Source organism: Pleurodeles waltl, chromosome 4_1, assembly GCF_031143425.1.
Source record: "Pleurodeles waltl isolate 20211129_DDA chromosome 4_1, aPleWal1.hap1.20221129, whole genome shotgun sequence".
NCBI classification, from domain to species: Eukaryota; Metazoa; Chordata; class Amphibia; order Caudata; family Salamandridae; genus Pleurodeles; species Pleurodeles waltl.
This window is the reverse complement of record NC_090442.1, coordinates 55051101-55076972: the sequence shown is the minus strand read 5'-3', so window position 1 is coordinate 55076972 and position 25872 is coordinate 55051101. Positions and strand designations below refer to the sequence as shown.

Genomic DNA, 25872 nt, shown 5'->3' with positions numbered 1-25872 from the left:
TAGCATAGTTTCCTGCCACTGTCTTGGTGTGCTGCCAGCCTGTGAGACACGTGTCTTGCCCATCTCAGCTCCACTGTGGCATGTTAGATATGTCTTTGAGCAGAGTCCCGGTCCCAGAGCTGCTGCCTTCTCTGCACTCTGGCTTGTAAGACTGCAGGCAAAGGCCCTCCCTGGCCCCTCAGCCAGATAGATACATTTACCTGCAGGGCTCAGCTTTGGTGAAAGATATTGGCGAGAGAGAGGGAAGGGGACGGCCCGTGGTGCACCCCCTATTTTGCATAGAACCACAGCCTCCTGGGAGGGGAGAGACATGAGGGTTCTCAGGGAAAGCCCTCCCAGGAGTGTTGAAGGGCAGGACGTGAAACACAGCAATCCCGGAATGGCCTGGTCTAAGATGCCTGTGCAATAGGCCTGGCCCTAGGCTTCCGGGGCTCTTCCTCGGCAGAGGCCCCAGTGGTATGAGCCCGACCAGGGCTGTGCCCGACCAAGGCTGTAGGGCGCATTGGGAGCGCGTTAGGGACGCGAAAGAGGGCGCAGGGCGCAGAACTCTGACCGTTTCTCCCCAGGATTTTGGGGAGGACAGGGAATCTGGCCAGGTCAGTGACTAGGCTTTCCCAGAAGGAAAGTCCAGTGACAGTGGCATGTTGTGAAACACAAGATTGCTGGTGGTCTGGAGGGTGCTTTCTGTCAGCCACTTCTCCCGGGAGCAGCCAGAGAGCAGGCTGATGTCGTGCTCTGTCAAGCACAACACTGGCCCCAAACCACTGTCCTTAGCAAAATCAGAAACATTCATAGTTTCAGTCTCCTGCATCTGATTCCTGCCATCAGCATGTGAACGTTTGGCAGTCCAAGGCTTGCCATGCAAACTTTGTTCATAGGTGTCCCATGCGAATGCATGGGCCTCATCACTACTGTCTACGGCAGGGCTCTCTGCTCAGCCTATGTAAGTGAAGCATTGGTGGTTCTGTGGTAGACTTCTCGCCTGCCACGCGGGAGGCCCGGGTTCGATTCCCGGCCAATGCAAAGCGCCCTTCTTTTGGCTTTGCTTTAGAAGTCAGAGATATAGACTTGGTGGGCAAAAAAATGTCAAAGAGTGACCCCGACGTGATTTGAACACGCAACCTTCTGATCTGGAGTCAGACGCGCTACCGTTGCGCCACGAGGTCCCTGTGCATGCAGTTCTCAGCCCCCGATCAAGAAATGCTTCTGTGCCTTTTATTGGCCCTCAGTACGCCTGTGGTTAAAGTAGAAGGCTTGGTGTCCCGTTTCCAGTCCTATTGGTGGAAATGACTAGAGGTGAAGAGATGAGAGAAGATAGAAATGTTGAGATAGAGCATGTCACGCAGGCAAAGCGAGAGCTCTAAGAGCAAAGCCAGACAGCTGTATTTTAATTCAGGACTTGATGTAGGCAAAAGCATACGTCCCTGGGTGGGCTTGAACCACCAACCTTTCGGTTAACAGCCGAACGCGCTAACCGATTGCGCCACAGAGACCAACCACCGCAGTGAGCGTGTTGGGACTCAATATATGTTTTTACCTTTGTGCTCCTGCCTGCAGCTCTAAGGTCCTGACATAAGACAGGTAGGCTTAGACTCCATTGTGACATGTCTTACTTCTCTTAGAAGAAGGTTCTGAGTTGCCAGGCAGCTTATCTTCTGCCGGGCACACTTTCCTTTGCAGGCTTTCAGGTTGTGAATCCAGCACTGCTTAGGTGTCCATGTCAGACATGAGCAGCTCATTGAGCCCCACTGTGTGTTTTTTGTGGAGATACAACTCTCAGACTAGAGGGAGCAGGCGGGAAGTGGGTGAGACTCACACAGGGTGGGTGGGGCAGTTAAAGGATGTTATCTAATAGTGTAATCGAGGAGTTGGGTTTTTTGTGCACTACACTTTAACCAGCGATTCTTTCTAAAAGGAAATCCCAGGGCAGTACCCGCAATGAGTGGCATCCCCACACCCGAGGTTGCATTGTGGTAGCTGTTCCCTGAGCCCCTAGCCCCTGTCCCCATGTCGCCCTTTCTCCTCGTGTAACTCACCTCAGGTTCGGTGGCTCTGATACTTGCTGCTTCTGCGCGATCATCCCCATGATCTGGGCCTTTGTACGAAATGTCATGTAAGATGACTTTATTCAGCACGGCGTTTGTCATTTGCTTGGTTGTCCTGTCACTGTTGGATGTTTTCTTGCGCAGACTACTGTCTAATGGTGGGAAGGCCACGAGACACGTGACTTTTCTCTTTCCTTGTTAGCATAGTTTCCTGCCACTGTCTTGGTGTGCTGCCAGCCTGTGAGACACGTGTCTTGCCCATCTCAGCTCCACTGTGGCATGTTAGATATGTCTTTGAGCAGAGTCCCGGTCCCAGAGCTGCTGCCTTCTCTGCACTCTGGCTTGTAAGACTGCAGGCAAAGGCCCTCCCTGGCCCCTCAGCCAGATAGATACATTTACCTGCAGGGCTCAGCTTTGGTGAAAGATATTGGCGAGAGAGAGGAAAGGGGACGGCCCGTGGTGCACCCCCTATTTTGCATAGAACCACAGCCTCCTGGGAGGGGAGAGACATGAGGGTTCTCAGGGAAAGCCCTCCCAGGAGTGTTGAAGGGCAGGACGTGAAACACAGCAATCCCGGAATGGCCTGGTCTAAGATGCCTGTGCAATAGGCCTGGCCCTAGGCTTCCGGGGCTCTTCCTCGGCAGAGGCCCCAGTGGTATGAGCCCGACCAGGGCTGTGCCCGACCAGGGCTGTAGGGCGCATTGGGAGCGCGTTAGGGACGCGAAAGAGGGCGCAGGGCGCAGAACTCTGCCTGTTTCTCCCCAGGATTTTGGGGAGGACAGGGAATCTGGCCAGGTCAGTGACTAGGCTTTCCCAGAAGGAAAGTCCAGTGACAGTGGCATGTTGTGAAACACAAGATTGCTGGTGGTCTGGAGGGTGCTTTCTGTCAGCCACTTCTCCCGGGAGCAGCCAGAGAGCAGGCTGATGTCGTGCTCTGTCAAGCACAACACTGGCCCCAAACCACTGTCCTTAGCAAAAGCAGAAACATTCATAGTTTCAGTCTCCTGCATCTGATTCTTGCCATCAGCATGTGAACGTTTGGCAGTCCAAGGCTTGCCATGCAAACTTTGTTCATAGGTGTCCCATGCGAATGCATGGGCCTCATCACTACTGTCTACGGCAGGGCTCTCTGCTCAGCCTATGTAAGTGAAGCATTGGTGGTTCAGTGGTAGAATTCTCGCCTGCCACGCGGGAGGCCCGGGTTCGATTCCCGGCCAGTGCAAAGCGCCCTTCTTTTGGCTTTGCTTTAGAAGTCAGAGATATAGACTTGGTGGGCAAAAAAATGTCAAAGAGTGACCCCGACGTGATTTGAACACGCAACCTTCTGATCTGGAGTCAGACGCGCTACCGTTGCGCCACGAGGTCCCTGTGCATGCAGTTCTCAGCCCCGGATCAAGAAATGCTTCTGTGCCTTTTATTGGCCCTCAGTACGCCTGTGGTTAAAGTAGAAGGCTTGGTGGCCGGTTTCCAGTCCTATTGGTGGAAATGACTAGAGGTGAAGAGATGAGAGAAGATAGAAATGTTGAGATAGAGCATGTCACGCAGGCAAAGCGAGAGCTCTAAGAGCAAAGCCAGACAGCTGTGTTTTAATTCAGGACTTGATGTAGGCAAAAGCATACGTCCCTGGGTGGGCTTGAACCACCAACTTTTCGGTTAATAGCTGAACGCGCTTACCGATTGCGCCACAGAGACCAACCACCGCAGTGAGCGTGTTGGGACTCAATATATGTTTTTACCTTTGTGCTCCTGCCTGCAGCTCTAAGGTCCTGGCATAAGACAGGTAGGCTTAGACTCCATTGTGACATGTCTTACTTCTCTTAGAAGAAGGTTCTGAGTTGCCAGGCAGCTTATCTTCTGCCGGGCACACTTTCCTTTGCAGGCTTTCAGGTTGTGAATCCAGCACTGCTTAGGTGTCCATGTCAGACATGAGCAGCTCATTGAGCCCCACTGTGTGTTTTTTGTGGAGATACAACTCTCAGACTAGAGGGAGCAGGCGGGAAGTGGGTGAGACTCACACAGGGTGGGTGGGGCAGTTAAAGGATGTTATCTAATAGTGTAATCGAGGAGTTGTGTTTTTTGTGCACTACACTTTAACCAGCGATTCTTTCTAAAAGGAAATCCCAGGGCAGTACCCGCAATGAGTGGCATCCCCACACCCGAGGTTGCATTGTGGTAGCTGTTCCCTGAGCCCCTAGCCCCTGTCCCCATGTCGCCCTTTCTCCTCGTGTAACTCACCTCAGGTTCGGTGGCTCTGATACTTGCTGCTTCTGCGCGATCATCCCCATGATCTGGGCCTTTATACGAAATGTCATGTAAGATGACTTTATTCAGCACGGCGTTTGTCATTTGCTTGGTTGTCCTGTCACTGTTGGATGTTTTCTTGCGCAGACTACTGTCTAATGGTGGGAAGGCCACGAGACACGTGACTTTTCTCTTTCCTTGTTAGCATAGTTTCCTGCCACTGTCTTGTTGTGCTGCCTGCCTGTGAGACACGTGTCTTGCCCATCTCAGCTCCACTGTGGCATGTTAGATATGTCTTTGAGCAGAGTCCCGGTCCCAGAGCTGCTGCCTTCTCTGCACTCTGGCTTGTAAGACTGCAGGCAAAGGCCCTCCCTGGCCCCTCAGCCAGATAGATACATTTACCTGCAGGGCTCAGCTTTGGTGAAAGATATTGGCGAGAGAGAGGAAAGGGGACGGCCCGTGGTGCACCCCCTATTTTGCATAGAACCACAGCCTCCTGGGAGGGCAGAGACATGAGGGTTCTCAGGGAAAGTCCTCCCAGGAGTGTTGAAGGGCAGGACGTGAAACACAGCAATCCCGGAATGGCCTGGTCTAAGATGCCTGTGCAATAGGCCTGGCCCTAGGCTTCCGGGGCTCTTCCTCGGCAGAGGCCCCAGTGGTATGAGCCCGACCAGGGCTGTGCCCGACCAGGGCTGTAGGGCGCGTTGGGAGCGCGTTAGGGACGCGAAAGAGGGCGCAGGGCGCAGAACTCTGCCCGTTTCTCCCCAGGATTTTGGGGAGGACAGGGAATCTGGCCAGGTCAGTGACTAGGCTTTCCCAGAAGGAAAGTCCAGTGACAGTGGCATGTTGTGAAACACAAGATTGCTGGTGGTCTGGAGGGTGCTTTCTGTCAGCCACTTCTCCCGGGAGCAGCCAGAGAGCAGGCTGATGTCGTGCTCTGTCAAGCACAACACTGGCCCCAAACCACTGTCCTTAGCAAAATCAGAAACATTCATAGTTTCAGTCTCCTGCATCTGATTCCTGCCATCAGCATGTGAACGTTTGGCAGTCCAAGGCTTGCCATGCAAACTTTGTTCATAGGTGTCCCATGCGAATGCATGGGCCTCATCACTACTGTCTATGGCAGGGCTCTCTGCTCAGCCTATGTAAGTGAAGCATTGGTGGTTCAGTGGTAGAATTCTCGCCTGCCACGCGGGAGGCCCGGGTTCGATTCCCGGCCAATGCAAAGCGCCCTTCTTTTGGCTTTGCTTTAGAAGTCAGAGATATAGACTTGGGGGGAAAAAAATGTCAAAGAGTGACCCCGACGTGATTTGAACACGCAACCTTCTGATCTGGAGTCAGACGCGCTACCGTTGCGCCACGAGGTCCCTGTGCATGCAGTTCTCAGCCCCGGATCAAGAAATGCTTCTGTGCCTTTTATTGGCCCTCAGTACGCCTGTGGTTAAAGTAGAAGGCTTGGTGGCCCGTTTCCAGTCCTATTGGTGGAAATGACTAGAGGTGAAGAGATGAGAGAAGATAGAAATGTTGAGATAGAGCATGTCACGCAGGCAAAGCGAGAGCTCTAAGAGCAAAGCCAGACAGCTGTGTTTTAATTCAGGACTTGATGTAGGCAAAAGCATACGTCCCTGGGTGGGCTTGAACCACCAACCTTTCGGTTAACAGCCGAACGCGCTAACCGATTGCGCCACAGAGACCAACCACCACAGTGAGCGTGTTGGGACTCAATATATGTTTTTACCTTTGTGCTCCTGCCTGCAGCTCTAAGGTCCTGGCATAAGACAGGTAGGCTTAGACTCCATTGTGACATGTCTTACTTCTCTTAGAAGAAGGTTCTGAGTTGCCAGGCAGCTTATCTTCTGCCGGGCACACTTTCCTTTGCAGGCTTTCAGGTTGTGAATCCAGCACTGCTTAGGTGTCCATGTCAGACATGAGCAGCTCATTGAGCCCCACTGTGTGTTTTTTGTGGAGATACAACTCTCAGGCTAGAGGGAGCAGGCGGGAAGTGGGTGAGACTCACACAGGGTGGGTGGGGCAGTTAAAGGATGTTATCTAATAGTGTAATCGAGGAGTTGGGTTTTTTGTGCACTACACTTTAACCAGCGATTCTTTCTAAAAGGAAATCCCAGGGCAGTACCCGCAATGAGTGGCATACCCACACCCGAGGTTGCATTGTGGTAGCTGTTCCCTGAGCCCATAGCCCCTGTCCCCATGTCGCCCTTTCTCCTCGTGTAATTCACCCCAGGTTCGGTGGCTCTGATACTTGCTGCTTCTGCTGCGCGATCATCCCCATGATCTGGGCCTTTGTACGAAATGTCATGTAAGATGACTTTATTCAGCACGGCGTTTGTCATTTGCTTGGTTGTCCTGTCACTGTTGGATGTTTTCTTGCGCAGACTACTGTCTAATGGTGGGAAGGCCACGAGACACGTGACTTTTCTCTTTCCTTGTTAGCATAGTTTCCTGCCACTGTCTTGGTGTGCTGCCAGCCTGTGAGACACGTGTCTTGCCCATCTCAGCTCCACTGTGGCATGTTAGATATGTCTTTGAGCAGAGTCCCGGTCCCAGAGCTGCTGCCTTCTCTGCACTCTGGCTTGTAAGACTGCAGGCAAAGGCCCTCCCTGGCCCCTCAGCCAGATAGATACATTTACCTGCAGGGCTCAGTTTTGGTGAAAGATATTGGCGAGAGAGAGGAAAGGGGACGGCCCGTGGTGCACCCCCTATTTTGCATAGAACCACAGCCTCCTGGGAGGGCAGAGACATGAGGGTTCTCAGGGAAAGCCCTACCAGGAGTGTTGAAGGGCAGGACGTGAAACACAGCAATCCGGGAATGGCCTGGTCTAAGATGCCTGTGCAATAGGCCTGGCCCTAGGCTTCCGGGGCTCTTCCTCGGCAGAGGCCCCAGTGGTATGAGCCCGACCAGGGCTGTGCCCGACCAGGGCTGTAGGGCGCGTTGGGAGCGCATTAGGGACGCGAAAGAGGGCGCAGGGCGCAGAACTCTGCCCGTTTCTCCCCAGGATTTTGGGGAGGACAGGGAATCTGGCCAGGTCAGTGACTAGGCTTTCCCAGAAGGAAAGTCCAGTGACAGTGGCATGTTGTGAAACACAAGATTGCTGGTGGTCTGGAGGGTGCTTTCTGTCAGCCACTTCTCCCGGGAGCAGCCAGAGAGCAGGCTGATGTCGTGCTCTGTCAAGCACAACACTGGCCCCAAACCACTGTCCTTAGCAAAAGCAGAAACATTCATAGTTTCAGTCTCCTGCATCTGATTCCTGCCATCAGCATGTGAACGTTTGGCAGTCCAAGGCTTGCCATGCAAACTTTGTTCATAGGTGTCCCATGCGAATGCATGGGCCTCATCACTACTGTCTACGGCAGGGCTCTCTGCTCAGCCTATGTAAGTGAAGCATTGGTGGTTCAGTGGTAGAATTCTCGCCTGCCACGTGGGAGGCCTGGGTTCGATTCCCGGCCAATGCAAAGCGCCCTTCTTTTGGCTTTGCTTTAGAAGTCAGAGATATAGACTTGGTGGGGAAAAAAATGTCAAAGAGTGACCCCGACGTGATTTGAACACGCAACCTTCTGATCTGGAGTCAGATGCGCTACCGTTGCGCCACGAGGTCCCTGTGCATGCAGTTCTCAGCCCCGGATCAAGAAATGCTTCTGTGCCTTTTATTGGCCCTCAGTACGCCTGTGGTTAAAGTAGAAGGCTTGGTGGCCCGTTTCCAGTCCTATTGGTGGAAATGACTAGAGGTGAAGAGATGAGAGAAGATAGAAATGTTGAGATAGAGCATGTCACGCAGGCAAAGCGAGAGCTCTAAGAGCAAAGCCAGACAGCTCTGTTTTAATTCAGGACTTGATGTAGGCAAAAGCATACGTCCCTGGGTGGGCTTGAACCACCAACCTTTCGGTTAACAGCTGAATCTGCTAACCGATTGCCCCACAGAGACCAACCACCGCAGTGAGCGTGTTGGGACTCAATATATGTTTTTACCTTTGTGCTCCTGCCTGCAGCTCTAAGGTCCTGGCATAAGACAGGTAGGCTTAGACTCCATTGTGACATGTCTTACTTCTCTTAGAAGAAGGTTCTGAGTTGCCAGGCAGCTTATCTTCTGCCGGGCACACTTTCCTTTGCAGGCTTTCAGGTTGTGAATCCAGCACTGCTTAGGTGTCCATGTCAGACATGAGCAGCTCATTGAGCCCCACTGTGTGTTTTTTGTGGAGATACAACTCTCAGACTAGAGGGAGCAGGCGGGAAGTGGGTGAGACTCACACAGGGTGGTTGGGGCAGTTAAAGGATGTTATCTAATAGTGTAATCGAGGAGTTGGGTTTTTTGTGCACTACACTTTAACCAGCGATTCTTTCAAAAAGGAAATCCCAGGGCAGTACCCGCAATGAGTGGCATCCCCACACCCGAGGTTGCATTGTGGTAGCTGTTCCCTGAGCCCATAGCCCCTGTCCCCATGTCGCCCTTTCTCCTCGTGTAACTCACCCCAGGTTCGGTGGCTCTGATACTTGCTGCTTTTGCTGCGCGATCATCCCCATGATCTGGGCCTTTGTACGAAATGTCATGTAAGATGACTTTATTCAGCACGGCGTTTGTCATTTGCTTGGTTGTCCTGTCACTGTTGGATGTTTTCGTGCGCAGACTACTGTCTAATGGTGGGAAGGCCACGAGACACGTGACTTTTCTCTTTCCTTGTTAGCATAGTTTCCTGCCACTGTCTTGTTGTGCTGCCTGCCTGTGAGACACGTGTCTTGCCCATCTCAGCTCCACTGTGGCATGTTAGATATGTCTTTGAGCAGAGTCCCGGTCCCAGAGCTGCTGCCTTCTCTGCACTCTGGCTTGTAAGACTGCAGGCAAAGGCCCTCCCTGGCCCCTCAGCCAGATAGATACATTTACCTGCAGGGCTCAGCTTTGGTGAAAGATATTGGCGAGAGAGAGGAAAGGGGACGGCCCGTGGTGCACCCCCTATTTTGCATAGAACCACAGCCTCCTGGGAGGGCAGAGACATGAGGGTTCTCAGGGAAAGCCCTCCCAGGAGTGTTGAAGGGCAGGACGTGAAACACAGCAATCCCGGAATGGCCTTGTCTAAGATGCCTGTGCAATAGGCCTGGCCCTAGGCCTCCGGGGCTCTTCCTCGGCAGAGGCCCCAGTGGTATGAGCCCGACCAGGGCTGTGCCCGACCAGGGCTGTAGGGCGCGTTGGGAGCGCGTTAGGGACGCGAAAGAGGGCGCAGGGCGCAGAACTCTGCCCGTTTCTCCCCAGGATTTTGGGGAGGACAGGGAATCTGGCCAGGTCAGTGACTAGGCTTTCCCAGAAGGAAAGTCCAGTGACAGTGGCATGTTGTGAAACACAAGATTGCTGGTGGTCTGGAGGGTGCTTTCTGTCAGCCACTTCTCCCGGAAGCAGCCAGAGAGCAGGCTGATGTCGTGCTCTGTCAAGCACAACACTGGCCCCAAACCACTGTCCTTAGCAAAAGCAGAAACATTCATAGTTTCAGTCTCCTGCATCTGATTCCTGCCATCAGCATGTGAACGTTTGGCAGTCCAAGGCTTGCCATGCAAACTTTGTTCATAGGTGTCCCATGCGAATGCATGGGCCTCATCACTACTGTCTACGGCAGGGCTCTCTGCTCAGCCTATGTAAGTGAAGCATTGGTGGTTCAGTGGTAGAATTCTCGCCTGCCACGCGGGAGGCCCGGGTTCGATTCCCGGCCAATGCAAAGCGCCCTTCTTTTGGCTTTGCTTTAGAAGTCAGAGATATAGACTTGGTGGGGAAAAAAATGTCAAAGAGTGACCCCGACGTGATTTGAACACGCAACCTTCTGATCTGGAGTCAGACGCGCTATCGTTTCGCCACGAGGTCCCTGTGCATGCAGTTCTCAGCCCCGGATCAAGAAATGCTTCTGTGCCTTTTATTGGCCCTCAGTACGCCTGTGGTTAAAGTAGAAGGCTTGGTGGCCCGTTTCCAGTCCTATTGGTGGAAATGACTAGAGGTGAAGAGATGAGAGAAGATAGAAATGTTGAGATAGAGCATGTCACGCAGGCAAAGCGAGAGCTCTAAGAGCAAAGCCAGACAGCTGTGTTTTAATTCAGGACTTGATGTAGGCAAAAGCATACGTCCCTGGGTGGGCTTGAACCACCAACCTTTTGGTTAACAGCCGAACGCGCTAACCGATTGCGCCACAGAGACCAACCACCGCAGTGAGCGTGTTGGGGCTCAATATATGTTTTTACCTTTGTGCTCCTGCCTGCAGCTCTAAGGTCCTGGCATAAGACAGGTAGGCTTAGACTCCATTGTGACATGTCTTACTTCTCTTAGAAGAAGGTTCTGAGTTGCCAGGCAGCTTATCTTCTGCTGGGCACACTTTCCTTTGCAGGCTTTCAGGTTGTGAATCCAGCACTGCTTAGGTGTCCATGTCAGACATGAGCAGCTCATTGAGCCCCACTGTGTGTTTTTTGTGGAGATACAACTCTCAGACTAGAGGGAGCAGGCGGGAAGTGGGTGAGACTCACACAGGGTGGGTGGGGCAGTTAAAGGATGTTATCTAATAGTGTAATCGAGGAGTTGGGTTTTTTGTGCACTACACTTTAACCAGCGATTCTTTCTAAAAGGAAATCCCAGGGCAGTACCCGCAATGAGTGGCATCCCCACACCCGAGGTTGCATTGTGGTAGCTGTTCCCTGAGCCCCTAGCCCCTGTCCCCATGTCGCCCTTTCTCCTCGTGTAACTCACCTCAGGTTCGGTGGCTCTGATACTTGCTGCTTCTGCGCGATCATCCCCATGATCTGGGCCTTTGTACGAAATGTCATGTAAGATGACTTTATTCAGCACGGCGTTTGTCATTTGCTTGGTTGTCCTGTCACTGTTGGATGTTTTCTTGCGCAGACTACTGTCTAATGGTGGGAAGGCCACGAGACACGTGACTTTTCTCTTTCCTTGTTAGCATAGTTTCCTGCCACTGTCTTGGTGTGCTGCCAGCCTGTGAGACACGTGTCTTGCCCATCTCAGCTCCACTGTGGCATGTTAGATATGTCTTTGAGCAGAGTCCCGGTCCCAGAGCTGCTGCCTTCTCTGCACTCTGGCTTGTAAGACTGCAGGCAAAGGCCCTCCCTGGCCCCTCAGCCAGATAGATACATTTACCTGCAGGGCTCAGCTTTGGTGAAAGATATTGGCGAGAGAGAGGGAAGGGGACGGCCCGTGGTGCACCCCCTATTTTGCATAGAACCACAGCCTCCTGGGAGGGGAGAGACATGAGGGTTCTCAGGGAAAGCCCTCCCAGGAGTGTTGAAGGGCAGGACGTGAAACACAGCAATCCCGGAATGGCCTGGTCTAAGATGCCTGTGCAATAGGCCTGGCCCTAGGCTTCCGGGGCTCTTCCTCGGCAGAGGCCCCAGTGGTATGAGCCCGACCAGGGCTGTGCCCGACCAAGGCTGTAGGGCGCATTGGGAGCGCGTTAGGGACGCGAAAGAGGGCGCAGGGCGCAGAACTCTGACCGTTTCTCCCCAGGATTTTGGGGAGGACAGGGAATCTGGCCAGGTCAGTGACTAGGCTTTCCCAGAAGGAAAGTCCAGTGACAGTGGCATGTTGTGAAACACAAGATTGCTGGTGGTCTGGAGGGTGCTTTCTGTCAGCCACTTCTCCCGGGAGCAGCCAGAGAGCAGGCTGATGTCGTGCTCTGTCAAGCACAACACTGGCCCCAAACCACTGTCCTTAGCAAAAGCAGAAACATTCATAGTTTCAGTCTCCTGCATCTGATTCCTGCCATCAGCATGTGAACGTTTGGCAGTCCAAGGCTTGCCATGCAAACTTTGTTCATAGGTGTCCCATGCGAATGCATGGGCCTCATCACTACTGTCTACGGCAGGGCTCTCTGCTCAGCCTATGTAAGTGAAGCATTGGTGGTTCAGTGGTAGACTTCTCGCCTGCCACGCGGGAGGCCCGGGTTCGATTCCTGGCCAATGCAAAGCGCCCTTCTTTTGGCTTTGCTTTAGAAGTCAGAGATATAGACTTGGTGGGCAAAAAAATGTCAAAGAGTGACCCCGACGTGATTTGAACACGCAACCTTCTGATCTGGAGTCAGACGCGCTACCGTTGCGCCACGAGGTCCCTGTGCATGCAGTTCTCAGCCCCCGATCAAGAAATGCTTCTGTGCCTTTTATTGGCCCTCAGTACGCCTGTGGTTAAAGTAGAAGGCTTGGTGTCCCGTTTCCAGTCCTATTGGTGGAAATGACTAGAGGTGAAAAGATGAGAGAAGATAGAAATGTTGAGATAGAGCATGTCACGCAGGCAAAGCGAGAGCTCTAAGAGCAAAGCCAGACAGCTGTATTTTAATTCAGGACTTGATGTAGGCAAAAGCATACGTCCCTGGGTGGGCTTGAACCACCAACCTTTCGGTTAACAGCCGAACGCGCTAACCGATTGCGCCACAGAGACCAACCACCGCAGTGAGCGTGTTGGGACTCAATATATGTTTTTACCTTTGTGCTCCTGCCTGCAGCTCTAAGGTCCTGGCATAAGACAGGTAGGCTTAGACTCCATTGTGACATGTCTTACTTCTCTTAGAAGAAGGTTCTGAGTTGCCAGGCAGCTTATCTTCTGCCGGGCACACTTTCCTTTGCAGGCTTTCAGGTTGTGAATCCAGCACTGCTTAGGTGTCCATGTCAGACATGAGCAGCTCATTGAGCCCCACTGTGTGTTTTTTGTGGAGATACAACTCTCAGACTAGAGGGAGCAGGCGGGAAGTGGGTGAGACTCACACAGGGTGGGTGGGGCAGTTAAAGGATGTTATCTAATAGTGTAATCGAGGAGTTGGGTTTTTTGTGCACTACACTTTAACCAGCGATTCTTTCTAAAAGGAAATCCCAGGGCAGTACCCGCAATGAGTGGCATCCCCACACCCGAGGTTGCATTGTGGTAGCTGTTCCCTGAGCCCCTAGCCCCTGTCCCCATGTCGCCCTTTCTCCTCGTGTAACTCACCTCAGGTTCGGTGGCTCTGATACTTGCTGCTTCTGCGCGATCATCCCCATGATCTGGGCCTTTGTACGAAATGTCATGTAAGATGACTTTATTCAGCACGGCGTTTGTCATTTGCTTGGTTGTCCTGTCACTGTTGGATGTTTTCTTGCGCAGACTACTGTCTAATGGTGGGAAGGCCACGAGACACGTGACTTTTCTCTTTCCTTGTTAGCATAGTTTCCTGCCACTGTCTTGGTGTGCTGCCAGCCTGTGAGACACGTGTCTTGCCCATCTCAGCTCCACTGTGGCATGTTAGATATGTCTTTGAGCAGAGTCCCGGTCCCAGAGCTGCTGCCTTCTCTGCACTCTGGCTTGTAAGACTGCAGGCAAAGGCCCTCCCTGGCCCCTCAGCCAGATAGATACATTTACCTGCAGGGCTCAGCTTTGGTGAAAGATATTGGCGAGAGAGAGGAAAGGGGACGGCCCGTGGTGCACCCCCTATTTTGCATAGAACCACAGCCTCCTGGGAGGGGAGAGACATGAGGGTTCTCAGGGAAAGCCCTCCCAGGAGTGTTGAAGGGCAGGACGTGAAACACAGCAATCCCGGAATGGCCTGGTCTAAGATGCCTGTGCAATAGGCCTGGCCCTAGGCTTCCGGGGCTCTTCCTCGGCAGAGGCCCCAGTGGTATGAGCCCGACCAGGGCTGTGCCCGACCAGGGCTGTAGGGCGCATTGGGAGCGCGTTAGGGACGCGAAAGAGGGCGCAGGGCGCAGAACTCTGCCCGTTTCTCCCCAGGATTTTGGGGAGGACAGGGAATCTGGCCAGGTCAGTGACTAGGCTTTCCCAGAAGGAAAGTCCAGTGACAGTGGCATGTTGTGAAACACAAGATTGCTGGTGGTCTGGAGGGTGCTTTCTGTCAGCCACTTCTCCCGGGAGCAGCCAGAGAGCAGGCTGATGTCGTGCTCTGTCAAGCACAACACTGGCCCCAAACCACTGTCCTTAGCAAAAGCAGAAACATTCATAGTTTCAGTCTCCTGCATCTGATTCTTGCCATCAGCATGTGAACGTTTGGCAGTCCAAGGCTTGCCATGCAAACTTTGTTCATAGGTGTCCCATGCGGATGCATGGGCCTCATCACTACTGTCTACGGCAGGGCTCTCTGCTCAGCCTATGTAAGTGAAGCATTGGTGGTTCAGTGGTAGAATTCTCGCCTGCCACGCGGGAGGCCCGGGTTCGATTCCCGGCCAATGCAAAGCGCCCTTCTTTTGGCTTTGCTTTAGAAGTCAGAGATATAGACTTGGTGGGCAAAAAAATGTCAAAGAGTGACCCCGACGTGATTTGAACACGCAACCTTCGGATCTGGAGTCAGACGCGCTACTGTTGCGCCACGAGGTCCCTGTGCATGCAGTTCTCAGCCCCGGATCAAGAAATGCTTCTGTGCCTTGTATTGGCCCTCAGTACGCCTGTGGTTAAAGTAGAAGGCTTGGTGGCCCGTTTCCAGTCCTATTGGTGGAAATGACTAGAGGTGAAGAGATGAGAGAAGATAGAAATGTTGAGATAGAGCATGTCACGCAGGCAAAGCGAGAGCTCTAAGAGCAATGCCAGACAGCTGTGTTTTAATTCTGGACTTGATGTCGGCAAAAGCATACGTCCCTGGGTGGGCTTGAACCACCAACTTTTCGGTAAATAGCCGAACGCGCTAACCGATTGCGCCACAGAGACCAACCACCGCAGTGAGCGTGTTGGGACTCAATATATGTTTTTACCTTTGTGCTCCTGCCTGCAGCTCTAAGGTCCTGGCATAAGACAGGTAGGCTTAGACTCCATTGTGACATGTCTTACTTCTCTTAGAAGAAGGTTCTGAGTTGCCAGGCAGCTTATCTTCTGCCGGGCACACTTTCCTTTGCAGGCTTTCAGGTTGTGAATCCAGCACTGCTTAGGTGTCCATGTCAGACATGAGCAGCTCATTGAGCCCCACTGTGTGTTTTTTGTGGAGATACAACTCTCAGACTAGAGGGAGCAGGCGGGAAGTGGGTGAGACTCACACAGGGTGGGTGGGGCAGTTAAAGGATGTTATCTAATAGTGTAATCGAGGAGTTGTGTTTTTTGTGCACTACACTTTAACCAGCGATTCTTTCTAAAAGGAAATCCCAGGGCAGTACCCGCAATGAGTGGCATCCCCACACCCGAGGTTGCATTGTGGTAGCTGTTCCCTGAGCCCCTAGCCCCTGTCCCCATGTCGCCCTTTCTCCTCGTGTAACTCACCTCAGGTTCGGTGGCTCTGATACTTGCTGCTTCTGCGCGATCATCCCCATGATCTGGGCCTTTATACAAAATGTCATGTAAGATGACTTTATTCAGCACGGCGTTTGTCATTTGCTTGGTTGTCCTGTCACAGTTGGATGTTTTCTTGCGCAGACTACTGTCTAATGGTGGGAAGGCCACGAGACACGTGACTTTTCTCTTTCCTTGTTAGCATAGTTTCCTGCCACTGTCTTGTTGTGCTGCCTGCCTGTGAGACACGTGTCTTGCCCATCTCAGCTCCACTGTGGCATGTTAGATATGTCTTTGAGCAGAGTCCCGGTCCCAGAGCTGCTGCCTTCTCTGCACTCTGGCTTGTAAGACTGCAGGCAAAGGCCCTCCCTGGCCCCTCAGCCAGATAGATACATTTACCTGCAGGGCTCAGCTTTGGTGAAAGATATTGGCGAGAGAGAGGAAAGGGGACGGCCCGTGGTGCACCCCCTATTTTGCATAGAACCACAGCCTCCTGGGAGGGCAGAGACATGAGGGTTCTCAGGGAAAGTCCTCCCAGGAGTGTTGAAGGGCAGGACGTGAAACACAGCAATCCCAGAATGGCCTGGTCTAAGATGCCTGTGCAATAGGCCTGGCCCTAGGCTTCCGGGGCTCTTCCTCGGCAGAGGCCCCAGTGGTATGAGCCCGACCAGGGCTGTGCCCGACCAGGGCTGTAGGGCGCGTTGGGAGCGCGTTAGGGACGCGAAAGAGGGCGCAGGGCACAGAACTCTGCCCGTTTCTCCCCAGGATTTTGGGGAGGACAGGGAATCTGGCCAGGTCAGTGACTAGGCTTTCCCAGAAGGAAAGTCCAGTGACAGTGGCATGTTGTGAAACACAAGATTGCTGGTGGTCTGGAGGGTGCTTTCTGTCAGCCACTTCTCCCGGGAGCAGCCAGAGAGCAGGCTGATGTCGTGCTCTGTCAAGCACAACACTGGCCCCAAACCACTGTCCTTAGCAAAATCAGAAACATTCATAGTTTCAGTCTCCTGCATCTGATTCCTGCCATCAGCATGTGAACGTTTGGCAGTCCAAGGCTTGCCATGCAAACTTTGTTCATAGGTGTCCCATGCGAATGCATGGGCCTCATCACTACTGTCTATGGCAGGGCTCTCTGCTCAGCCTATGTAAGTGAAGCATTGGTGGTTCAGTGGTAGAATTCTCGCCTGCCACGCGGGAGGCCCGGGTTCGATTCCCGGCCAATGCAAAGCGCCCTTCTTTTGGCTTTGCTTTAGAAGTCAGAGATATAGACTTGGTGGGGAAAAAAATGTCAAAGAGTGACCCCGACGTGATTTGAACACGCAACCTTCTGATCTGGAGTCAGACGCGCTACCGTTGCGCCACGAGGTCCCTGTGCATGCAGTTCTCAGCCCCGGATCAAGAAATGCTTCTGTGCCTTTTATTGGCCCTCAGTACGCCTGTGGTTAAAGTAGAAGGCTTGGTGGCCCGTTTCCAGTCCTATTGGTGGAAATGACTAGAGGTGAAGAGATGAGAGAAGATAGAAATGTTGAGATAGAGCATGTCACGCAGGCAAAGCGAGAGCTCTAAGAGCAAAGCCAGACAGCTGTGTTTTAATTCAGGACTTGATGTAGGCAAAAGCATACGTCCCTGGGTGGGCTTGAACCACCAACCTTTCGGTTAACAGCCGAACGCGCTAACCGATTGCGCCACAGAGACCAACCACCACAGTGAGCGTGTTGGGACTCAATATATGTTTTTACCTTTGTGCTCCTGCCTGCAGCTCTAAGGTCCTGGCATAAGACAGGTAGGCTTAGACTCCATTGTGACATGTCTTACTTCTCTTAGAAGAAGGTTCTGAGTTGCCAGGCAGCTTATCTTCTGCCGGGCACACTTTCCTTTGCAGGCTTTCAGGTTGTGAATCCAGCACTGCTTAGGTGTCCATGTCAGACATGAGCAGCTCATTGAGCCCCACTGTGCGTTTTTTGTGGAGATACAACTCTCAGGCTAGAGGGAGCAGGCGGGAAGTGGGTGAGACTCACACAGGGTGGGTGGGGCAGTTAAAGGATGTTATCTAATAGTGTAATCGAGGAGTTGGGTTTTTTGTGCACTACACTTTAACCAGCGATTCTTTCTAAAAGGAAATCCCAGGGCAGTACCCGCAATGAGTGGCATCCCCACATCCGAGGTTGCATTGTGGTAGCTGTTCCCTGAGCCCATAGCCCCTGTCCCCATGTCGCCCTTTCTCCTCGTGTAACTCACCCCAGGTTCGGTGGCTCTGATACTTGCTGCTTCTGCTGCGCGATCATCCCCATGATCTGGGCCTTTGTACGAAATGTCATGTAAGATGACTTTATTCAGCACGGCGTTTGTCATTTGCTTGGTTGTCCTGTCACTGTTGGATGTTTTCTTGCGCAGACTACTGTCTAATGGTGGGAAGGCCACGAGACACGTGACTTTTCTCTTTCCTTGTTAGCATAGTTTCCTGCCACTGTCTTGGTGTGCTGCCAGCCTGTGAGACACGTGTCTTGCCCATCTCAGCTCCACTGTGGCATGTTAGATATGTCTTTGAGCAGAGTCCCGGTCCCAGAGCTGCTGCCTTCTCTGCACTCTGGCTTGTAAGACTGCAGGCAAAGGCCCTCCCTGGCCCCTCAGCCAGATAGATACATTTACCTGCAGGGCTCAGTTTTGGTGAAAGATATTGGCGAGAGAGAGGAAAGGGGACGGCCCGTGGTGCACCCCCTATTTTGCATAGAACCACAGCCTCCTGGGAGGGCAGAGACATGAGGGTTCTCAGGGAAAGCCCTCCCAGGAGTGTTGAAGGGCAGGACGTGAAACACAGCAATCCCGGAATGGCCTGGTCTAAGATGCCTGTGCAATAGGCCTGGCCCTAGGCTTCCGGGGCTCTTCCTCGGCAGAGGCCCCAGTGGTATGAGCCCGACCAGGGCTGTGCCCGACCAGGGCTGTAGGGCGCGTTGGGAGCTCGTTAGGGACGCGAAAGAGGGCGCAGGGCGCAGAACTCTGCCCGTTTCTCCCCAGGATTTTGGGGAGGACAGGGAATCTGGCCAGGTCAGTGACTAGGCTTTCCCAGAAGGAAAGTCCAGTGACAGTGGCATGTTGTGAAACACAAGATTGCTGGTGGTCTGGAGGGTGCTTTCTGTCAGCCACTTCTCCCGGGAGCAGCCAGAGAGCAGGCTGATGTCGTGCTCTGTCAAGCACAACACTGGCCCCAAACCACTGTCCTTAGCAAAAGCAGAAACATTCATAGTTTCAGTCTCCTGCATCTGATTCCTGCCATCAGCATGTGAACGTTTGGCAGTCCAAGGCTTGCCATGCAAACTTTGTTCATAGGTGTCCCATGCGAATGCATGGGCCTCATCACTACTGTCTACGGCAGGGCTCTCTGCTCAGCCTATGCAAGTGAAGCATTGGTGGTTCAGTGGTAGAATTCTCGCCTGCCATGCGGGAGGCCCGGGTTCGATTCCCGGCCAATGCAAAGCGCCCTTCTTTTGGCTTTGCTTTAGAAGTCAGAGATATAGACTTGGTGGGGAAAAAAATGTCAAAGAGTGACCCCGACGTGATTTGAACACGCAACCTTCTGATCTGGAGTCAGACGCGCTACCGTTGCGCCACGAGGTCCCTGTGCATGCAGTTCTCAGCCCCGGATCAAGAAATGCTTCTGTGCCTTTTATTGGCCCTCAGTACGCCTGTGGTTAAAGTAGGAGGCTTGGTGGCCCGTTTCCAGTCCTATTGGTGGAAATGACTAGAGGTGAAGAGATGAGAGAAGATAGAAATATTGAGATAGAGCATGTCACGCAGGCAAAGCGAGAGCTCTAAGAGCAAAGCCAGACAACTGTGTTTTAATTCAGTACTTGATGTAGGCAAAAGCATACGTCCCTGGGTGGGCTTGAACCACCAACCTTTCGGTTAACAGCCGAACGCGCTAACCGATTGCGCCACAGAGACCAACCACCGCAGTGAGCGTGTTGGGACTCAATATATGTTTTTACCTTTGTGCTCCTGCCTGCAGCTCTAAGGTCCTGGCATAAGACAGGTAGGCTTAGACTCCATTGTGACATGTCTTACTTCTCTTAGAAGAAGGTTCTGAGTTGCCAGGCAGCTTATCTTCTGCTGGGCACACTTTCCTTTGCAGGCTTTCAGGTTGTGAATCCAGCACTGCTTAGGTGTCGATGTCAGACATGAGCAGCTCATTGAGCCCCACTGTGTGTTTTTTGTGGAGATACAACTCTCAGACTAGAGGGAGCAGGCGGGAAGTGGGTGAGACTCACACAGGGTGGGTGGGGCAGTTAAAGGATGTTATCTAATAGTGTAATCGAGGAGTTGGGTTTTTTGTGCACTACACTTTAACCAGCGATTCTTTCTAAAAGGAAATCCCAGGGCAGTACCCGCAATGAGTGGCATCCCCACACCCGAGGTTGCATTGTGGTAGCTGTTCCCTGAGTCCCTAGCCCCTGTCCCCATGTCGCCCTTTCTCCTCGTGTAACTCACCTCAGGTTCGGTGGCTCTGATACTTGCTGCTTCTGCGCGATCATCCCCATGATCTGGGCCTTTGTACGAAATGTCATGTAAGATGACTTTATTCAGCACGGCGTTTGTCATTTGCTTGGTTGTCCTGTCACTGTTGGATGTTTTCTTGCGCAGACTACTGTCTAATGGTGGGAAGGCCACGAGACACGTGACTTTTCTCTTTCCTTGTTAGCATAGTTTCCTGCCACTGTCTTGGTGTGCTGCCAGCCTGTGAGACACGTGTCTTGCCCATCTCAGCTCCACTGTGGCATGTTAGATATGTCTTTGAGCAGAGTCCCGGTCCCAGAGCTGCTGCCTTCTCTGCACTCTGGCTTGTAAGACTGCAGGCAAAGGCCCTCCCTGGCCCCTCAGCCAGATAGATACATTTACCTGCAGGGCTCAGCTTTGGTGAAAGATATTGGCGAGAGAGAGGAAAGGGGACGGCCCATGGTGCACCCCCTATTTTGCATAGAACCACATCCTCCTGGGAGGGGAGAGACATGAGGGTTCTCAGGGAAAGCCCTCCCAGGAGTGTTGAAGGGCAGGACGTGAAACACAGCAATCCCGGAATGGCCTGGTCTAAGATGCCTGTGCAATAGGCCTGGCCCTGAGCTTCCGGGGCTCTTCCTCGGCAGAGGCCCCAGTGGTATGAGCCCGACCAGGGCTGTGCCCGACCAGGGCTGTAGGGCGCACTGGGAGCGCGTTAGGGACGCGAAAGAGGGAGCAGGGCGCAGAACTCTGCCCGTTTCTCCCCAGGATTTTGGGGAGGACAGGGAATCTGGCCAGGTCAGTGACTAGGCTTTCCCAGAAGGAAAGTCCAGTGACAGTGGCATGTTGTGAAACACAAGATTGCTGGTGGTCTGGAGGGTGCTTTCTGTCAGCCACTTCTCCCGGGAGCAGCCAGAGAGCAGGCTGATGTCGTGCTCTGTCAAGCACAACACTGGCCCCAAACCACTGTCCTTAGCAAAAGCAGAAACATTCATAGTTTCAGTCTCCTGCATCTGATTCCTGCCATCAGCATGTGAACGTTTGGCAGTCCAAGGCTTGCCATGCAAACTTTGTTCATAGGTGTCCCATGCGAATGCATGGGCCTCATCACTACTGTCTACGGCAGGGCTCTCTGCTCAGCCTATGTAAGTGAAGCATTGGTGGTTCAGTGGTAGAATTCTCGCCTGCCACGCGGAAGGCCCGGGTTCGATTCCCGGCCAATGCAAAGCGCCCTTCTTTTGGACTTGCTTTAGAAGTCAGAGATATAGACTTGGTGGGCAAAAAAATGTCAAAGAGTGACCCCGACGTGATTTGAACACGCAACCTTCTGATCTGGAGTCAGACGCGCTACCGTTGCGCCACGAGGTCCCTGTGCATGCAGTTCTCAGCCCCGGATCAAGAAATGCTTCTGTGCCTTTTATTGGCCCTCAGTACGCCTGTGGTTAAAGTAGAAGGCTTGGTGGCCCGTTTCCAGTCCTATTGGTGGAAATGACTAGAGGTGAAGAGATGAGAGAAGATAGAAATGTTGAGATAGAGCATGTCACGCAGGCAAAGCGAGAGCTCTAAGAGCAAAGCCAGACAGCTGTGTTTTAATTCAGGACTTGATGTAGGCAAAAGCATACGTCCCTGGGTGGGCTTGAACCACCAACCTTTCGGTTAACAGCTGAATCTGCTAACCGATTGCCCCACAGAGACCAACCACCGCAGTGAGCGTGTTGGGACTCAATATATGTTTTTACCTTTGTGCTCCTGCCTGCAGCTCTAAGGTCCTGGCATAAGACAGGTAGGCTTAGACTCCATTGTGACATGTCTTACTTCTCTTAGAAGAAGGTTCTGAGTTGCCAGGCAGCTTATCTTCTGCCGGGCACACTTTCCTTTGCAGGCTTTCAGGTTGTGAATCCAGCACTGCTTAGGTGTCCATGTCAGACATGAGCAGCTCATTGAGCCCCACTGTGTGTTTTTTGTGGAGATACAACTCTCAGACTAGAGGGAGCAGGCGGGAAGTGGGTGAGACTCACAGAGGGTGGGTGGGGCAGTTAAAGGATGTTATCTAATAGTGTAATCGAGGAGTTGGGTTTTTTGTGCACTACACTTTAACCAACGATTCTTTCTAAAAGGAAATCCCAGGGCAGTACCCGCAATGAGTGGCATCCCCACACCCGAGGTTGCATTGTGGTAGCTGTTCCCTGAGCCCATAGCCCCTGTCCCCATGTCGCCCTTTCTCCTCGTGTAACTCACCCCAGGTTCGGTGGCTCTGATACTTGCTGCTTCTGCTGCGCGATCATCCCCATGATCTGGGCCTTTGTACGAAATGTCATGTAAGATGACTTTATTCAGCACGGCGTTTGTCATTTGCTTGGTTGTCCTGTCACTGTTGGATGTTTTCTTGCGCAGACTACTGTCTAATGGTGGGAAGGCCACGAGACACGTGACTTTTCTCTTTCCTTGTTAGCATAGTTTCCTGCCACTGTCTTGGTGTGCTGCCAGCCTGTGAGACACGTGTCTTGCCCATCTCAGCTCCACTGTGGCATGTTAGATATGTCTTTGAGCAGAGTCCCGGTCCCAGAGCTGCTGCCTTCTCTGCACTCTGGCTTGTAAGACTGCAGGCAAAGGCCCTCCCTGGCCCCTCAGCCAGATAGATACATTTACCTGCAGGGCTCAGTTTTGGTGAAAGATATTGGCGAGAGAGAGGAAAGGGGACGGCCCGTGGTGCACCCCCTATTTTGCATAGAACCACAGCCTCCTGGGAGGGCAGAGACATGAGGGTTCTCAGGGAAAGCCCTCCCAGGAGTGTTGAAGGGCAGGACGTGAAACACAGCAATCCCGGAATGGCCTGGTCTAAGATGCCTGTGCAATAGGCCTGGCCCTAGGCTTCCGGGGCTCTTCCTCGGCAGAGGCCCCAGTGGTATGAGCCCGACCAGGGCTGTGCCCGACCAGGGCTGTAGGGCGCGTTGGGAGCGCATTAGGGACGCGAAAGAGGGCGCAGGGCGCAGAACTCTGCCCGTTTCTCCCCAGGATTTTGGGGAGGACAGGGAATCTGGCCAGGTCAGTGACTAGGCTTTCCCAGAAGGAAAGTCCAGTGACAGTGGCATGTTGTGAAACACAAGATTGCTGGTGGTCTGGAGGGTGCTTTCTGTCAGCCACTTCTCCCGGGAGCAGCCAGAGAGCAGGCTGATGTCGTGCTCTGTCAAGCACAACACTGGCCCCAAACCACTGTCCTTAGCAAAAGCAGAAACATTCATAGTTTCAGTCTCCTGCATCTGATTCCTGCCATCAGCATGTGAACGTTTGGCAGTCCAAGGCTTGCCATGCAAACTTTGTTCATAGGTGTCCCATGCGAATGCATGGGCCTCATCACTACTGTCTACGGCAGGGCTCTCTGCTCAGCTTATGTAAGTGAAGCATTGGTGGTTCAGTGGTAGAATTCTCGCCTGCCACGCGGGAGGCCCGGGTTTGATTCCCGGCCAATGCAAAGCGCCCTTCTTTTGGCTTTGCTTTAGAAGTCAGAGATATAGACTTGGTGGGGAAAAAAATGTCAAAGAGTGACCCCGACGTGATTTGAACACGCAACCTTCTGATCTGGAGTCAGACGCGCTACCGTTTCGCCACGAGGTCCCTGTGCATGCAGTTCTCAGCCCCGGATCAAGAAATGCTTCTGTGCCTTTTATTGGCCCTCAGTACGCCTGTGGTTAAAGTAGAAGGCTTGGTGGCCCGTTTCCAGTCCTATTGGTGGAAATGACTAGAGGTGAAGAGATGAGAGAAGATAGAAATGTTGAGATAGAGCATGTCACGCAGGCAAAGCGAGAGCTCTAAGAGCAAAGCCAGACAGCTGTGTTTTAATTCAGGACTTGATGTAGGCAAAAGCATACGTCCCTGGGTGGGCTTGAACCACCAACCTTTCGGTTAACAGCCGAACGCGCCAACCGATTGCGCCACAGAGACCAACCACCGCAGTAAGCGTGTTGGGACTCAATATATGTTTTTACCTTTGTGCTCCTGCCTGCAGCTCTAAGGTCCTGGCATAAGACAGGTAGGCTTAGACTCCATTGTGACATGTCTTACTTCTCTTAGAAGAAGGTTCTGAGTTGCCAGGCAGCTTATCTTCTGCTGGGCACACTTTCCTTTGCAGGCTTTCAGGTTGTGAATCCAGCACTGCTTAGGTGTCCATGTCAGACATGAGCAGCTCATTGAGCCCCACTGTGTGTTTTTTGTGGAGATACAACTCTCAGACTAGAGGGAGCAGGCGGGAAGTGGGTGAGACTCACACAGGGTGGGTGGGGCAGTTAAAGGATGTTATCTAATAGTGTAATCGAGGAGTTGGGTTTTTTGTGCACTACACTTTAACCAGCGATTCTTTCTAAAAGGAAATCCCAGGGCAGTACCCGCAATGAGTGGCATCCCCACACCCGAGGTTGCATTGTGGTAGCTGTTCCCTGAGCCCCTAGCCCCTGTCCCCATGTCGCCCTTTCTCCTCGTGTAACTCACCTCAGGTTCGGTGGCTCTGATACTTGCTGCTTCTGCGCGATCATCCCCATGATCTGGGCCTTTGTACGAAATGTCATGTAAGATGACTTTATTCAGCACGGCGTTTGTCATTTGCTTGGTTGTCCTGTCACTGTTAGATGTTTTCTTGCGCAGACTACTGTCTAATGGTGGGAAGGCCACGAGACACGTGACTTTTCTCTTTCCTTGTTAGCATAGTTTCCTGCCACTGTCTTGGTGTGCTGCCAGCCTGTGAGACACGTGTCTTGCCCATCTCAGCTCCACTGTGGCATGTTAGATATGTCTTTGAGCAGAGTCCCGGTCCCAGAGCTGCTGCCTTCTCTGCACTCTGGCTTGTAAGACTGCAGGCAAAGGCCCTCCCTGGCCCCTCAGCCAGATAGATACATTTACCTGCAGGGCTCAGCTTTGGTGAAAGATATTGGCGAGAGAGAGGAAAGGGGACGGCCCGTGGTGCACCCCCTATTTTGCATAGAACCACAGCCTCCTGGGAGGGCAGAGACATGAGGGTTCTCAGGGAAAGCCCTCCCAGGAGTGTTGAAGGGCAGGACGTGAAACACAGCAATCCCGGAATGGCCTGGTCTAAGATGCTTGTGCAATAGGCCTGGCCCTAGGCTTCCGGGGCTCTTCCTCGGCAGAGGCCCCAGTGGTATGAGCCCGACCAGGGCTGTGCCCGACCAGGGCTGTAGGGCGCGTTGGGAGCGCGTTAGGGACGCAAAAGAGGGCGCAGGGCGCAGAACTCTGCCCGTTTCTCCCCAGGATTTTGGGGAGGACAGGGAATCTGGCCAGGTCAGTGACTAGGCTTTCCCAGAAGGAAAGTCCAGTGACAGTGGCATGTTGTGAAACACAAGATTGCTGGTGGTCTGGAGGGTGCTTTCTGTCAGCCACTTCTCCCGGGAGCAGCCAGAGAGCAGGCTGATGTCGTGCTCTGTCAAGCACAACACTGGCCCCAAACCACTGTCCTTAGCAAAAGCAGAAACATTCATAGTTTCAGTCTCCTGCATCTGATTCCTGCCATCAGCATGTGAACGTTTGGCAGTCCAAGGCTTGCCATGCAAACTTTGTTCATAGGTGTCCCATGCGAATGCATGGGCCTCATCACTACTGTCTACGGCAGGGCTCTCTGCTCAGCCTATATAAGTGAAGCATTGGTGGTTCAGTGGTAGAATTCTCGCCTGCCATGCGGGAGGCCTGGGTTCGATTCCCGGCCAATGCAAAGCGCCCTTCTTTTGGCTTTGCTTTAGAAGTCAGAGATTTAGACTTAGTGGGGAAAAAAATGTCAAAGAGTGACCCCGACGTGATTTGAACACGTAACCTTCTGATCTGGAGTCAGACGCGCTACCGTTGCGCCACGAGGTCCCTGTGCATGC

General features: G+C 52.8%; 19 non-coding genes across 19 annotated transcripts; 4 read left to right on the top strand and 15 right to left on the bottom strand.

The window, feature by feature from the left end:
- Positions 1 to 1094: 1094 nt before the first annotated feature.
- On the bottom strand, positions 1095 to 1166 carry TRNAW-CCA (transfer RNA tryptophan (anticodon CCA)). The gene has a single exon. It is a non-coding gene; the product is annotated as a tRNA-Trp (tRNA).
- Positions 1167 to 1419: 253 nt separating this feature from the next.
- Positions 1420 to 1493, bottom strand: TRNAN-GUU (transfer RNA asparagine (anticodon GUU)). Its single transcript has one exon. It is a non-coding gene; the product is annotated as a tRNA-Asn (tRNA).
- A 1845-nt stretch (positions 1494 to 3338) lies between these two features.
- On the bottom strand, positions 3339 to 3410 carry TRNAW-CCA (transfer RNA tryptophan (anticodon CCA)). Its single transcript has one exon. It is a non-coding gene; the product is annotated as a tRNA-Trp (tRNA).
- Positions 3411 to 3663: 253 nt separating this feature from the next.
- On the bottom strand, positions 3664 to 3737 carry TRNAN-AUU (transfer RNA asparagine (anticodon AUU)). Its single transcript has one exon. It is a non-coding gene; the product is annotated as a tRNA-Asn (tRNA).
- A 1703-nt stretch (positions 3738 to 5440) lies between these two features.
- TRNAG-GCC (transfer RNA glycine (anticodon GCC)) lies at positions 5441 to 5511 on the top strand. The gene has a single exon. It is a non-coding gene; the product is annotated as a tRNA-Gly (tRNA).
- A 70-nt stretch (positions 5512 to 5581) lies between these two features.
- On the bottom strand, positions 5582 to 5653 carry TRNAW-CCA (transfer RNA tryptophan (anticodon CCA)). The gene has a single exon. It is a non-coding gene; the product is annotated as a tRNA-Trp (tRNA).
- A 253-nt stretch (positions 5654 to 5906) lies between these two features.
- Positions 5907 to 5980, bottom strand: TRNAN-GUU (transfer RNA asparagine (anticodon GUU)). The gene has a single exon. It is a non-coding gene; the product is annotated as a tRNA-Asn (tRNA).
- Positions 5981 to 9933: 3953 nt separating this feature from the next.
- Positions 9934 to 10004, top strand: TRNAG-GCC (transfer RNA glycine (anticodon GCC)). Its single transcript has one exon. It is a non-coding gene; the product is annotated as a tRNA-Gly (tRNA).
- Positions 10005 to 12319: 2315 nt separating this feature from the next.
- TRNAW-CCA (transfer RNA tryptophan (anticodon CCA)) lies at positions 12320 to 12391 on the bottom strand. The gene has a single exon. It is a non-coding gene; the product is annotated as a tRNA-Trp (tRNA).
- A 253-nt stretch (positions 12392 to 12644) lies between these two features.
- On the bottom strand, positions 12645 to 12718 carry TRNAN-GUU (transfer RNA asparagine (anticodon GUU)). Its single transcript has one exon. It is a non-coding gene; the product is annotated as a tRNA-Asn (tRNA).
- A 1703-nt stretch (positions 12719 to 14421) lies between these two features.
- TRNAG-GCC (transfer RNA glycine (anticodon GCC)) lies at positions 14422 to 14492 on the top strand. Its single transcript has one exon. It is a non-coding gene; the product is annotated as a tRNA-Gly (tRNA).
- Positions 14493 to 14888: 396 nt separating this feature from the next.
- On the bottom strand, positions 14889 to 14962 carry TRNAN-AUU (transfer RNA asparagine (anticodon AUU)). Its single transcript has one exon. It is a non-coding gene; the product is annotated as a tRNA-Asn (tRNA).
- A 1703-nt stretch (positions 14963 to 16665) lies between these two features.
- Positions 16666 to 16736, top strand: TRNAG-GCC (transfer RNA glycine (anticodon GCC)). The gene has a single exon. It is a non-coding gene; the product is annotated as a tRNA-Gly (tRNA).
- A 71-nt stretch (positions 16737 to 16807) lies between these two features.
- Positions 16808 to 16879, bottom strand: TRNAW-CCA (transfer RNA tryptophan (anticodon CCA)). Its single transcript has one exon. It is a non-coding gene; the product is annotated as a tRNA-Trp (tRNA).
- Positions 16880 to 17132: 253 nt separating this feature from the next.
- On the bottom strand, positions 17133 to 17206 carry TRNAN-GUU (transfer RNA asparagine (anticodon GUU)). The gene has a single exon. It is a non-coding gene; the product is annotated as a tRNA-Asn (tRNA).
- Positions 17207 to 19054: 1848 nt separating this feature from the next.
- On the bottom strand, positions 19055 to 19126 carry TRNAW-CCA (transfer RNA tryptophan (anticodon CCA)). The gene has a single exon. It is a non-coding gene; the product is annotated as a tRNA-Trp (tRNA).
- A 253-nt stretch (positions 19127 to 19379) lies between these two features.
- TRNAN-GUU (transfer RNA asparagine (anticodon GUU)) lies at positions 19380 to 19453 on the bottom strand. Its single transcript has one exon. It is a non-coding gene; the product is annotated as a tRNA-Asn (tRNA).
- A 1845-nt stretch (positions 19454 to 21298) lies between these two features.
- Positions 21299 to 21370, bottom strand: TRNAW-CCA (transfer RNA tryptophan (anticodon CCA)). Its single transcript has one exon. It is a non-coding gene; the product is annotated as a tRNA-Trp (tRNA).
- Positions 21371 to 25789: 4419 nt separating this feature from the next.
- TRNAW-CCA (transfer RNA tryptophan (anticodon CCA)) lies at positions 25790 to 25861 on the bottom strand. Its single transcript has one exon. It is a non-coding gene; the product is annotated as a tRNA-Trp (tRNA).
- Positions 25862 to 25872: the final 11 nt, after the last annotated feature.